Genomic DNA, 13,136 nt, shown 5'->3' on the forward strand with positions numbered 1-13,136 from the left:
CAAGGTCTATTGCTCTGATTTCGGCTGTAAAAATTGATGCTCCATTTGGTAAGCGAACTTGCGTTGTGTGATTTCCACAAACAAAGGCTGCAGCAGCTTTTTCCTCATCCTTTGATCCATCAGTGTAAATTCTCGTGTAGTTTTTAAATTCGGTGAGGAGTTTATGGTAAGAGTTGTGGAAGACAGAAGGGTTTGTTTCGGATTTTTTTCCATCGTGTAGCGTAAAACGTACTTTTGGTTGTTTAATTAGCCAGGGTGGTGTTTCGGACATAGACGTTTTCTGAATTTTAGAAAGCTCTATATTTGTAGTGTCAAGGCTGGATGATATTCTAATGCCAAAGGAAGGTATGGCGTTTGGTTTATTTTCGTATAAAGTTTTGTATTTGGGTTGAAAAACAGCCGAAAAAGCAGGATTCAGAGGGTTTGATTTTAATTTGAGAGCATACTGTGCGGAAAGCATTTCTCTACGATGCGATAACGGTGGTTCATTCGCCTCAGCTAGAAGGCTTTCACACGGGGATGTTTTAAATGCTCCCAGAGCCAGTCTTATTCCCTGATGATGAATTGGATCAAGCATTTTAAGATATTACTTTCGGGCTGAACCATACACAACGCAACCATAGTCTAGTTTAGAGCGAATAAACGTTCTGTATAAATTTAGGATGACTTTTCTATCAGCACCCCAGTCAGTGTGCGCTACTACTTTTAAGTAGGTTAAGTGCTTTTAAGCATTTAGCTTTTAAGTTCTTTAGGTGTGGAATAAAGGTCAGTTTTCTGTCAAAGATTATACCTAAAAATTTTGTTTCCTCAACAACTGGAATAGGTGTTCCATCCAGCGTGAGGTTCGGTTCATCGTGATGTTTTCGTAACTGACAGAAATGCATGCATACCGTTTTTGATTTCGAGAATTTGAAACCGTTTGCATTGGCCCAATTTTGAATTTTGTTTATATTTTGCTGTAGTTGTCTTTCAATTGTATGCATGTGCTTTGACCGATAACATATTAGAAAATCATCAACGTATAACGAGCAATCCACACCAGGAGTCAAACACTTGGTGATGCTATTAATTTTGACATTAAAGAGCGTCACAGATAAAATACTGCCCTGGGGCACACCCATCTCTTGCTCGTGCAGATCTGAGAGGGTAGAGCCCACTCGTACTTTGAATTCTCTGTCGGAGAGGAAGTTGGATATGAAAGAGGGCAGACGGCCTTTTAGACCTAGATCGTTCAGGTCATTTAGTATCCCGTACTTCCATGTCGTGTCATAGGCCTTTTCTAAATCAAAGAAAACCGCTACTAAATGTTCTTTCTTAATAAATGCATCGCGAATAAATGTTTCCAGTCTAACCAGATGATCATTAGTGCTCCGGCCATATCAAAAGCCACTTTGGAAAGGAGATATTAAATTGTTAGTTCCAAATACCAGACAAGCCGAGAATTGATTATTCGTTCCATTGTTTTGCACACACAGCTTGTGAGTGCAATTTGTCGATAGCTGTTGGGGTCTTCGCCATCTTTACCTGGTTTGGGGACTGGTATTACAGTTGCTTCTTTCCAGATTTTTGGTACATTACCAGTAATCCATAAATCATTGAGGAGTTTCAAAAGAGATGTTAATGATGATTCTGGAAGGTGTTTCAGAAACTGGTAATGTATCTCGTCAGGCCCAGCGGATGTATCATGGGCCTTATCTAAAGCCTCCCTAAGCTCCGATAGTGAGAACAATTGATTATAACTTTCCGAGTTGTTGGATGTGAATTTTAAACGTGACTTTTCTTTTTGAGTTTTAAGTTTTCGGAAGGCTTCTGAATAATTAGATGATGAGGAATTTTTTGAGAAACTGTCAGCAAGAATATTTGCAATGTCACGTTTTGAACTAAAGTTGTTATTATTCAGTGTCAGATGTCGGAGAGGGTTTTGCTTTCTCTTTCCGTTTATTTTGCGTATAGTGTCCCATACTTTCTTAACAGAGGAACGAGAGTTTAAAGAAGAAACATACTTCTTCCATGATGCTCTTTTACTTTCTTTGATTATGCGGCGAGCTTTGGCCCGGGCAATGCGATATATATTTAAGTTTTCAGGCGTCAGATGATTATTAAATTTCCTTAATGCTTCTCGGCGTAGTCTAATGGCTTCCTTACATTCCTTAGTGACCCAAGGTTTTTGGGTTCTTTTACAATATGGCGAGGACTTGGGAACGGATTGTTCTGCAATCTCCATTAAAATAGATGTAAAATGCTGAATGGTGTCGTCAACATTGAATACTGTATCCTCATTCAGCCTAGTTTTACAGAGTGTTTCAAACTTGGCCCAGTCGGCCTTCTTTAAATTCCATTGTGGAATTACTTCATCGACTGTAGAGTTAAGATTTACAAGGAAGATTGGGAAGTGATCGCTGCTGTGAAGGTCATCAGCGACCTTCCATTCATAGTCCAAAAGCAGCGAAGGAGAACAAATTGTCAAATCGATGCATGTTAATGTACCCGTGCCTGGGTGTAAATATGTAGGTGTTTTGGTATTATATAGACACAGATCGTGTCTAGAAATAAAGTCTTTAACTTTGTGACCTCTGTCACTTATATGATTTGATCCCCATAAAATGTTATGGGCATTAAAATCCCCGAGTAAAACAAAGGGTGCGGGAAGCTGTTGAACAAGATTGTCGAGTTCGTTTGGTGCTAGGTTAGTGTATGGTGGTAAATAGAGCAAAATGTAGTCACTCGATGTAGAGTGACGCTTACAGCAATGGCTTGTAAATTGGTATTTAAATGAATGAAGCTATGAGGAGCTCTGTTGTTCACAATAACAGAAACTCCTCCTGATGCCCTATCAACATTTGGAGAGAAGGTGTTAAACAGGGAGTAGTTTTTAAATGTGATATTGTCCGTATCTTTCAAGAATGTTTCTTGAAGGCATAGCACCGCAGGATCACGTTCGTTTAAAAGCAGGAGAATATCATTGTAATTTGCTTTAAGTCCTCGACAATTCCATTGTATGATAGTGTTTTTCATTATAAATTTAAATTAAAGATTGTGGAGCTAGGTTAGACCTTTCGCAGAGGGAATTTGTTTGGTTATTTCTTTGGAGGAAGTACGGGGGTGAATTTTTTGTTGTTAGGTCTGGAGCTACCTTGAGCGCATAGAGCAGATTCTTCCGCATCCATGCTCTCAATGTCTCCAAACCCGTTATATAATTTGATGGGGTCGTCTGACCCCTTTTGTTGTCTGTTTCCATGAGATTTGTTTTTGTTTTTTGGTGATTTCGGTTGTTGGTTATTGCTGAAAGTAGTTTGTGTAGATGCCGTGTTTTTCTGTGATTGGTAATGAGGGGTGTTTGAGCTTGGTGTTGAATCGGGTGCTTATGTTTGTGTTTGAGCGTCCTTCGTTGTTTTAGGATTGCTCTTCACTACAGTGGAGAAGGATGGGCCAGGATGGACTGTTTTCGCCTCTACAAGTTTTCTGGCTTCTGGATAGGGAATATTATTTGTGTACTTTACCCTCTGAATTTCCTTCTCCTGTTTCCAGGTATCGCAATCCTTGGAATTTGCGTGGTGCTCTTTTCCACAGTTGACACAATGCGGCGTTGCTCTACAGTCAGCTTCCTGATGAGAATTTTCTCCGCATCGGCCACATATTTGGGTTTTAGAGCAGCGGTCTTCGTGATGGCCGTATTTTTGACACTTATAACATCGAAGGGGGTTGGGAATGTAGATCTCAACCTTCACTTGCAAGAAGCCAACTTTGACCACTTTGGGTACTGTTGGCTTGTTGAAGGTGAGAGCAATGGTGTTGGTGTCCTGTAGGTTGTTATTACGTTTAATACGTATTCTGCGTACTGCAGTGACACCTTCATTTTTCATTCCTTCAATGATATCAGCGTCGGTGACTCCAGCCAAGTCACGACAGCGAATTACGCCTTTGGACGTATTCAGTGTGGTGTGAGCGAATGAGGTCACTGGAATATCGAAGAAAGTTTTTATTTTCTTGATATTGTCTGTCTGACCTCGTCGTTCAAATTCCACAAGAAGGCAACCCGATTTCATTTTTTGACGCTTTTTGGTGTTCCAATCAGACCTGTAATTGTTTTCTCGATCACAAACGGAGAGAGTGAGGTAAGCGGTTTCGTGGCATCTTTTGACTGTATGACCATGAAGCGTGGAAATGACTCCACACTACATGGTTCGTCGTCAGAGTCAGATAAAGGTTTCGTTCTCTTGTTTTGATTTTTTTTGGAATTATCCATGACGGCTAGATTAAACATTCAGCACCCGTGCTCCCCGCCCACCAAGGGGACACTTTTCAAGTGCCAGAGATACACAGATGCCATACTCAGTTGATAAAATTACCTTTGATTGACCTTGAAGTCGCCAGTTTCTAAGGTCGGTAAAATTACCCCCCGATTGACCCGTTAAGCCACCGCCTTCTAGGAAGTCTTCTAAGACTTGGAAAAGGGAAAGATAAAGGAATAGAATATAGGGGCAACGGTGGTATCAAGAGAGATACAAGGAGAAAGATAAAAAAGGTGAGAAACTTAATAAAGACTTCCTAGGGCTCGGCGTGACCAGCCGATTTGTCGGAACCGAGCCCATCCCGACCACCCGTCTAAGAGAAGTAGAGGCCAAAGTAGTGTATTGCATCGGAAAGCCTCTGCTCAACTACCAGGATCCTTTCCTCCCGCGACACGGGACGCAACCCATGGCAAACAGGTTGCCTCTACTTAGTCGCCTTTTACGACACGTAGCGAGGCACGTCGGGCCAATTCTACTACCCCGGACCCGCAGGGGGTGACACGAGACCAATTTTTTTTTGTTTTTTAGCCTTTTCAATCATACCTGTTATGTTATTTTCCCATACTTGATATTGTGCATGGTTTCCCATAGCCTTCAATTGGACAAGAGACTAATTGAAGGCTATGGGAAACCATGCACAATATCAAGCATGGAAAAATAACATAACAAGTATGATTGAAAAGGCTAAAAAAAACTTTTTATCAATCAATGTTTGAAAACACAAAGAGCAACACAAACTCCATTTGGAAAGTCTTCAGTAAACTCATTGGGGTAACACACAAAGATCAGACAAATAAAATTCACTCACTTCTGGTAAATGACACAAAAGTCACTGATGACACTGACATTGCAAATATTTTGAGTGATTTTTTTTCACTAACATTACCACTAAGTTAAAAGAACCAGTGATAGAAAACAACTATAATGAACTGAAAAATTCCTAAGGAGGTATGTTTCTCTATCCCACAGTTATAAAAAAGACTGCTAAAAAATGTCTCAGTAAACTTAATATCAAGAAAGCTACAGGACTTGATCAGATTGGTCCACCACTCATTAAAACTTCTGTCTCAGCTATTTCAGATAGCATAACATTCATAATCAATTTTAATATTGCAACCTCATCTGTCCCCAAAATATGGAAAACTGCAAAAGTAATGCCTATGCACAAATCTGGTTCTAAGAATGATGCTGATAACTACCAGCCAATTTCAATAAAACCAAAACTTGTCAAAATTGATTGAAAAACATGTCCATGACTCGTTCATGTCATATTTAACGAAACAGTTGCTGTTACACCCTATTCAATCAGGCTTTAGACAGAAACATTCATGTGAGACTGACTTGATCTCTCTAACTGATAAATGGCTTCAACCACTTGATCAAAGTTGAATAATAGGATCTCTATTTGTAGATTTCAGGAAAGTTTATGGGTTGGTGTACATGATATTCTTTTAAGAAACTGAAAATCAACCAATGTGATGAAAGCACAATTAGATGGTTTGCTTCAAACTTAAGTGAGAGAACACATGTTTATATAAATAATGTTCTGTCGGAACCTGGAACAATTAGATATGGAGTACCACAAGGTTCAATTTTAGGTCCATTACTATTGATACTATTTATTAATGGCCTACCACATTTTACTAAGGGACTCAATTACAGATCTCTATGCAGATGACACAACATTGTCATACATCCAAAACGCAAAGCACAAACAAAATTTAATTACAGGATGCCCTAAACAAACTGGACAACTGGTGCACATGCAATGGCATAGTGGTAAATACTGGAAGAACTAAAATATTACTTATCTCAACATGGCAAAAAAGAACAAATCTTGGTAGTGATGAACTATGTCTGACATCGAAGGATACTAATTTGCAAATGGTTTGTCATGATAGACTACTTGGTGTTTTGGTAGATAATAACCTATTATGGACTGAACATGTCAGTAAAAAAGTTAATTCAAGTTTATGGCTTTTAAGTAGGATAAGGTAAAGAAAACTATTTTATAACAGTTACATACAACCCTATTTAGACTACTGTAACACAGTGTGGAGTAATTCAAATGATAAAATCATAGCAAAGCTGGCACATCTTAAAACAAGTGCATTCAGGCTATATCAATCCAGAAAGTAAGCAAGGAAAATTTTAGCTGGTAAGTTAAAATTATTACCTATTAAAGACCGAATCTGTTTGAGAAAAGCCAAATTAATGTACAGGATATCTCATAACAGTGCTCAAGAATATTTACAATCACTATTCAAGTATAGGCTACCTGGTAATACTCCACAACTGTGATCCATGTCTACCAAACATTATAAAATTCCCAAACCAAATAAGGAATTATTCAAAAAATGTTTCCAGTACTCTGGAACTTTGCTCTGGAATAGTATTCCAGTTGACATTAGAAATGCCAACTCTATTTCCTTCTTCCAAACCAATATATACAGCGGCTTCAGAGATACACTTAAAATAGATAAATTCCTTTGCATGAGGGCCTAAAGGTAGATTAGCTAATATTATTTCATATATAGGTATTAGTGATCTACACTAGTGGCATACAAACATTCAATACTATTAAGGTCAACTTGCTCTTTTTGCAATTTAATTAATAAAACCAACTTAAGTAATACATTTATTAGTTTTATTTTTTTAAAATACAAAATGGTAACGAAAAGTCTATGCAATCTTACTTTGGAGTTCAGCAATTAGACCTGACTAGATTGCAGTTTTTTTTAAAAATTAGACATGTACAGAATTCATATAGCCATTTAAGTCTTGTGAAATAAATACTACACGTTTATTCTTCTGTTTTAAATATGATGCATGCCTTAATGTGTATTTCCAAAGCCCCAAAATATATTAAGATAATACTATATATGCAATATCATGATAAACATAAGGACTTAATAATCCTAAATTGTTTTATTTATCCAGAATTATGACTGACATGAAGGCTTGCAAGAAACATTTTTTTCCTTCATATCTGATCTAACATTTTTGGGTAAGAATTTTAATTGCCCAGTCTGCTTGGCATTCAGTGTTTCCACCTTTGAACTGGTGATTACTGCAAATGATTTCTGTATAACAAATTTACTCGATTCAATGGCAATTTTGAAATTTCTTTAATTCTTTCAATAACTTTTATATATTCCTTGAGCGTGTTATTGCCAAAGCTTAAAATTTTTATGTACAAAATGTATATCACAAAAGGTATGAATAACTTGACAGGTATGTTGGCTACATTACTGAAAACCTCTTTCTGTATACAGGATATGTGTAGCACATGCCTATGAATGTACAACTTGCACTTTGTACCAATAAAATCAAAATACTGCATCAATTTACAAACAGAATTAAAACTTTGATAGTTATTCTTACAATACAACATTTACAATGAATTCCATTTCCAAGGTGGACTCTCAAAGATTGATAATTGATGTACATACATGATTGTTGTAAATGTTATTTCTTTGCAACTACTCTGAAAGAATTTTTAAATTGTAAGCTGTCCAAAAACATACATGCATACATATGCAAATGATAAGGACTTTGTTTTAATTTACAATTGATACTCATCGAGTAGATTCTTTTCATTACCTGATTTCAATGTGGGTACCTCACTATACTAAACAAATCTAAGCTGCAATCAGCCATTCCTATTTGATCCCAATGCAGGAGTCTCTGACTTCTAGAAATGCTCCCCAAAAACTTTGAGCTGTCCATCTTAACATAAACTATCAGTTCTAGTTGCGATGGAACTTTCAGTGTTCATGTCAAAATAAAAACCATGTGCAGTTTTGATCCACGTGTATTTCACAGTGGAATTTGCTGATCAAAGATGAATAACATTTGAATAAGCGCATGTTCCCATTATTTCTTAAAATATATTTTTTTACATTTTAGAAATAGCATATTACAATTGGAATAATTTTTCAGATTTTTCAAGATCTAATCCTTGATGAGGCTGTACTTGCCTTATCCAGGATGTACAGACGAAATGTTCTTGTCCTCAGCGATAAAGTTGACTTGATGAGTGCCAACAGTCATGCTACCTATAGGCAGTTCATACTACGGCAACATGGAAGGCTGGGGTCTGGACAGAGACATGTAATTACCTCTTGCTGATTCTGGCAGATACATGACAAATATCCAAATGGACAATACACTGGCTTCATCTCCTCTAGGCTTGCATGAACTTAAACACTTTCTTGCATGTACGAGTTTGTATATAAATGAATACAATTGATTTTATTCATTGTTTTCTTATAAATGCACATAATATTGCATCAAACAATAATGCTTTCAGATTTTTTTTTAACACCAGTCTATTTCTGCCTATAAACAATGTGGGCACGAAGATCATAAATAATCAATATAAAAAGTTTTCAGCAACTGCAGATAAAATATTATACATTATTTTATTTTCAACTACTGATATTTCAGGACATTATATAAAGTGTAACCTGCCTTAGCTGACACCTCCATATATCAGACACTGTTTCATATTTTACATAGCTAAAATCAAGAGATCTCCTTCTCCACACCAAAACTAGAGTTGATGGTGGTTCTTGAGGTGCCAGGTTTCTACAAATTCTCCTGGGATCATCTTCCTTTAGTTCTCTTCTCCTCTGCATACCCTGCTTTCCCTCAAGTTGACAGATGAGGGCTTTCTTTATAAGCTCCCTGATGTGGGGATGTTTTCTTTTCATGCAAGGGTAGACGGACCATCAGCCACTTTTTTGTTGTAACATCGATGCCTGTTTTAAAGAAAATTTTATTTTCTTAACATGTGTGACAAGCATCCCCATGCTAACCCATATTAACTTTTTACCCAATATTAGAGCCTCATGATCAGTTCCCAAGAAGGAGTTGCTGAGGGGTTGTTTTTGTTCTTATTTGTTCTATCCACAAAATACTATGTGAGACAGGATGCATTTTTGCCCATTCCTTCAGAAAGCAACATATTTTCATGAACATGTATTAGCTAGTAATCATCATGATGATAGCATCTACCCCAAACGTCCTGAGGATATTCCATAAACCCCATATATCCTTAATAAAGTGTGTCAGTCCCTTGGGAAAGTGCTATACATATCACTGGATCTAATTATTAGACTTGCATTGCTCAAATCAAAATAAATATCCACTAGAATGATAACAATACTAATTACAAGGTCTGTATGCATGAAAATATTAAGATTCCTTACCACAAATATAAATGTGTGCCGATTGTTGCAAAATGACTTGTATCTAATACAAAGTTTTCATGACTTGTACATGTGAATAATACTCCATTCGTCTGATCTCCAGGCAGGGATCATAATGCACAATCAATATATAAAATTATTTCTAATGTCCTGTAGTGAAACAAGCTTACACTGTCTCCCCTTCTTTGTTTCTCACTACACCTCAACCACTATGGATATTGTGATCCAAAGCAGCTAGCTCATTCCTAATCCTGTACACAGGAGGGATGTATGAAAATCTCTTGGCACTGTACATCATGATCTGCTGATGATAAACTTCAAGCTCAGCAGTGCTTCTGCAATTATCAAAAACATGTATCTTGTAACATGTGTTATTTGTAATCTGCTAACAGATTAATACAGTTATTAAATCATCATTACTGTTGGTAATTTCTGTATACATAAAATCTTTACTGAAGTGTTTATTGATAGAGTGTCATGGAATTGTTTATACCTGATGTGCATGTATTATATCTGAAATTACCAAAGACTTGAGAAGGAGAGTCACTATACATACATGTATCATGTGCACACATCTTATGAATTCTAACTTATTTAGATCTTCAAATGGTAAATATATACAGTAATTTATTATTTAGCTGAGAATAAAAATATTTAAAGTGGTCTTCACATTTTTCTTTTAAATACCATGCAATTGGTGCAATCCTGAAATGGCATACCTGAAATTTAAGTAATACTCCACTGTTTAGGAACCTTTGGCACCTGTGCCAAGTTTTTCAGCACTTTGGCTTTCTTCTTGGGATCATCTTCATCAAGCCAAGGCTTTGTCAGCTCTTCATTCTCCAGGTAAGGTTCATGAAGACATTTATTAATGCCTTGGCCATGTGAGAGGATCTACTCATGTGTATTGGTGATGTGATTTAGGACACCCCTCAAGATACTCTGAAAGAATGCCACAATCAATACCTTTAATACCTAAAGCTGGTCTCTTTTGTCATGGTGACCCCATATTGATAAGACAACTTGATGTATATCGTAAAGCAAAAGCTACATTGTTGAACTGGCTAATAGTTAGCGTAGCAGGATTCAAATTTCCCTCAGATCATTGTTTCTTCAATATTCTACATTACTCTGACATTTCAAATAAATTACTTTTAATAAACTACATACCTAGAAGATTTGGTGATGAATATATATGGATAAAAAAATACATTAAAAGAAATCAGAAGATAAGGATTATGCACTGTAAGTTTGATTTCATACAAAAGTATACAATAGCAAATGTTTATATATATGTTTCAAATAAAAGGGCTGAAAACTCACAAAAAATTGTCCACAGCTGCTAGCAGTCTTGCATGAAAACCAAAACTGGTTCATGTCTTGGTACCATTGTAATAAAGCCATATTATCCATTTGTTTGGCAACCTTGAAACGTAGGTAGATAAAATAAAGTTAAAAATGCATGAAGAGCAATCATCAAAACAGAAACAGATTTTCAATTCCAAAAGTTTTATAACAGTAAAGAGTGAAAACCAACAAGTCATTTAATTCCCAAGAATAAAAAATTAAACTTAAAAAGAACTTACAGTATTGTAAATTAAATCCCAAATAAGTTATATCGCCAGTCCTAATGAATAAAGTTCTAATGAACTGCCAGTGGTTTCCAAAAACAAACTTCAACTGTTATCTCAGTATTTTGTTTTTAAATTAAATATGTCTTATGTGCGTTCATCATGAGCTAAGTGGATAGATGGGAAGAGGGTGTTAGCAAGAACTGCATGTGGGACATAGATACATGTATAAATGGGAAACGGCATAAAGAAAGCATATGAGGCATGTAGACACAATTTCAATAAACAATCACTGGTCCTCTAAGTATTGAGTGGGGAAAAAAAACAGCTGTGATTATTGGGTTAGCCAGCACAGTATACTGGAACTTTTTTGCATAACCAAAACAATGACAGTTCAAATTATGCCTTTTTCTATGCATCAAGTGGCACAGTTGAAATACCCAACCCCACTTCTGAGAAAGCGAAACTCAAGGTTTTTTTTTGAACTCAAACTAAGAAAAGCATGAAGTGGGAACTCAACCTGCTGGCAGTCATAATAATGTCCTTTATCAGCATTGCATTTGTTACATCATTGTTTTAAGCAGAATGACAACTGTAAGACAACCCCCACCCACACACACACAAAATCTGCAAGAAATTTGTCATTTTTACCTTACCGATTCAGTAGCAAATACTTCAGATACTGAAGGTGTCTTCATTCTCTCAGTATGTTGCAAAAGCACTTGGCCAGGTGTTGATGTGAAGCATGAAATTGTAATGGCCATCGGTTCTGTATGCTTGGGTTCATCTTTTGCTATATTCTTTGTAACTTTGTAACTTAAAATATGAATTAAATATTCATTTGTATTATAAGTTACGTTTTAAATCTGTTTCTTTGTGCACTGTGTTAAACACTTAGAACTGAAATACTTCATTTAAGCAAGAATACATAATAATAGATCTAAAAAAAATTCACATCAATAAAACTAACTTGACTGCAGCTCAAAACTGTAACTGATAACAATCTACCAGCCATATATTCTGGTAGCACTACAACATCCTTTCCTATCGTGACTAGAGATCCTTTTGTAATTGTAGTCAATAGAGTGCTTTATAATAGATTAACTAGTAGTTGAAAGATGTACAATAAAATCTTATTATTTGTTCCATCACGTTTACATGATAAGGTTATTAAACTTTTATGCAAGTAATGTGCATGTCACATTAACCTAAGGGGGGTGTGTGTGAGAGAGAGAGAGAGAGAGAGGGATAGATATGATATAAATAATGATAACGCTTGTAAATGTATCTAAGTTCCCTAGCCGAATTTAAAATAACCTGTCTCAGGAAGATAATTGACAGGTGTACAAAATGATCTTTATGAGCATGCTGTTATAAAAAATAAATAATATATTCCACCCCAACATACAATACACACAATGCAGTCACCGAGTGAAATATTGATCAGCCGATCACATCTATTTTGGGCATATTACAAAGCAAGTCCTTGTGCAAACATTGTATTAATAAAACAGTGTGCTTTCAAACATACAGTAGGAACAAGATATTCAAAATTGGAGAACACTTATACATAGACATCACAGTCACTTGATTCTGGGGAAACTAATGTGTATCACCATATAACACAGACATTGGCTTACCTGTCCAAAAACGTCTTCGCCATTTTAGTGTCTGATGCCAGTCCTAATTCTTACATCAATGCTCTCCATCGAACAAACTGGTCCCCAAGATGAATCCTTGATAAGTCCAGTTCGGTTTCTCAGACAGTTTTTCGACGTTTCTTCTCGGAAAGCGACAAGCGCGGACGACCTTTACGTTTTTGACTCTCACATGTGTCCGCCATTTTTGTTTATAGTAGATATTTCAATTACAACCACGTGACTCATAACCCGCCCACTGAACGAAGATGACGTATACGTTTTTTGGTCACGTGAGGCTTCCGTAACCATTCGTGACCTACAAGTTTCAATTAAAGCGGGCCTCCACAAAAATTCATTTTCTCTCGTTTATTTATCAATTGCCCAATTTAATCTTCTCAAACTCTAGGTTATTTTGAATTA

At 36.4% G+C, this 13,136-nt stretch overlaps 1 long non-coding RNA gene across 2 annotated transcripts; it reads right to left on the bottom strand.

The window, feature by feature from the left end:
* Positions 1-6,983: 6,983 nt before the first annotated feature.
* On the bottom strand, positions 6,984-12,909 carry LOC149805009 (uncharacterized). 2 transcript variants are annotated; one of them, XR_016417388.1, is made up of 6 exons: positions 12,717-12,909; positions 11,728-11,892; positions 10,829-10,930; positions 10,225-10,447; positions 9,676-9,840; positions 6,984-9,055 (listed from the first exon to the last, which is right to left on the bottom strand). It is a non-coding gene; the product is annotated as an uncharacterized LOC149805009 (long non-coding RNA). The 2 variants fall into 2 exon arrangements; XR_016417385.1 differs by lacking the exon at positions 6,984-9,055 and having other exon boundaries at positions 9,662-9,840.
* Positions 12,910-13,136: the final 227 nt, after the last annotated feature.

Source organism: Sinohyriopsis cumingii, chromosome 2, assembly GCF_028554795.1.
Source record: "Sinohyriopsis cumingii isolate HCF-2022 chromosome 2, ASM2855479v2, whole genome shotgun sequence".
NCBI classification, from domain to species: domain Eukaryota; kingdom Metazoa; phylum Mollusca; class Bivalvia; order Unionida; family Unionidae; genus Sinohyriopsis; species Sinohyriopsis cumingii.